Here is a 2,057-nt window from a genome sequence, read left to right as displayed (position 1 = left end):
ACATTAGCTTAAATTATCAGAGGACCAAGGAAATGTAGCAAAATCATTTTAGAAAGCTAAAAGTAGCAAAAAGTTCTTTCAAAACTTAAGATTGGCTAGATGTGGCAAAGAGCTAAAAACCAAAGAAGCAAAAGTTTAGCTAAAAGCAACCAGTGGTTAAAACTGAAAAAATGTAAATGTAGCAAAACTCCAGCTACAAACTGAAGCAATAAAAAGTATGAAGATAAGGGATGGATAAGATTCTCTGCACAGTTCATTCAGATCTTTGTGTTTCTTTTATTTATTGTATTTTTATTTTTAAATTTGTGAAATATATGAATAAAATAAAATATATACAAGTAGCAAAATGTTAGTTCAAAGCTTAAAGTAGCAAAAGATTATGTGGCAAAGAGCTAGCTCAAAGCTAAAGCAGTTAAAGTTAGCAGAATGCAGCTGAACTGGGTTCAGTTTACAAAGGAAGAAATCTCAAGTTTGAAAATAAAGTTAAATAATTTGAAAGGTATAAAATCCACAGCCGTCGTCAAACGAGCCGAAGGTTTTGGTTAACAAAGAGCTAAAATATCTCAGAGTCTGCAGAAGTAGTTCTTTTAAAAAACAAACAAACAGGAAAATAAAATAAAAACAACAGGAAAAAGCTGACTCAGCGTAACATAATCAGTTCAGGAGAAATTATTAAACAGAACAAAACGTAAAGCAGAAACAAAATCTCTCCAGACTTGTTTTTGTCTGAGTGATTTGATGAGCAAAAACTATATTTTAAGTTGTTATTATTTTTGTGTTAGCTGTGTTAGCTGTGTTAGCTGTGTTAGCTGTGTTAGCTGTGTTAGCTTAGCTGTGGAGGTCATCGGTTTTACATCTGTGCCCTTCTTGTGAACCATGAGATATTTTACTAACACAGACAGGAGGTTGTCGGTCACTGCTTCTTTGTTTTAATGTTTATCAGGTTTTAGAAACCAACTCTTCAAACCAGCAGAACCTCAGCCGAGAACAGAGTTTCTAAAAAAAAACTTTCTGTGGTTTAATTTCAGAGCAGAAGGTAAAAACTGAGTTATTTCAGACTTTATAAAAGCTCGAGCCACAACAGTGCTGCCAGATAAATAATAATCGTTGCTTTTTTTGATGATTTATCATTTTTAAAGCAGCAGAACAATATTTAATTACTTTGTTTCTTATCTGGCAACMCTGCTCTCCTCAACAGACATTTTTATTGTTACAGTATTTTTTTAAACCACTTAACAGGTTAAAAAATGAATTAAAGAATTTTAAACCTCTAATTATTGAACAATCTGTGGTTTTGTGACACTTTATGACCTCTGCTTTAGTTAGATCAAATAAACTTTGGGTTCAGTTGTTTTCATTTGTTCTTGGCTCAGATCTGAGTGGGTTCAGAAACAAAAACAAACAAATTCCTCTGAAAACGGAATAAAAAAATACAAATTTGTAAAGAAAATCTTTAAAAAGYTCTTCAGAAAACCTGAGGAAGTCTGTCTGAAGTTAAAGGATTATGAGAAAGTCTGGTTCTTCAGAAGTCAAACGTAAAAAAAAGGCGTGGCGTCTGACGTTTATGGTTCTGTTGAGTCTGTGTCTCAGACCCAGTTCCTGTCTTYAGTCTGAAAGTTGTTCATTCATTTTCTGAACCCTGCTGGGAAATTTCTTTAAATCAGAGTCTGACTCACTCAGTTCATCTTGATTTAAAAACACGTTGAAGCTCAAACAGGAAGCCGATATATAAAGATTATTGCAGCTGCAGATGTTTTTAATCGTTTTAATGAAGTCAGAAAATCAACTCTGCTGATGACTGAGGAGATTTTATAAGAAACGAGATTAAAGGTCATCAAAACGAGAACAAAAAAAACTTTAGTTTTATCTTTTGGTTTAAAAAAACAAAATCTCAAACAATCATCTAGTATATTTTCCAAAACAGAAATAGCAATTAAAGGTTAGAACATGAGTTATTTAATTAAACAGAAGCAAAAGGCTAGCTAAAAAGAATTGACTTATCGTGATCATGTACAAGTCTTAACCACTAAGTTGAAACAGAAATTATACATTTATTC

The sequence above is a fragment of the Austrofundulus limnaeus genome, unplaced genomic scaffold (genome assembly GCF_001266775.1).
Source record: "Austrofundulus limnaeus strain Quisiro unplaced genomic scaffold, Austrofundulus_limnaeus-1.0 Scaffold16, whole genome shotgun sequence".
NCBI classification, from domain to species: Eukaryota; Metazoa; Chordata; class Actinopteri; order Cyprinodontiformes; family Rivulidae; genus Austrofundulus; species Austrofundulus limnaeus.
This window is presented reverse-complemented; position numbering follows the sequence as displayed.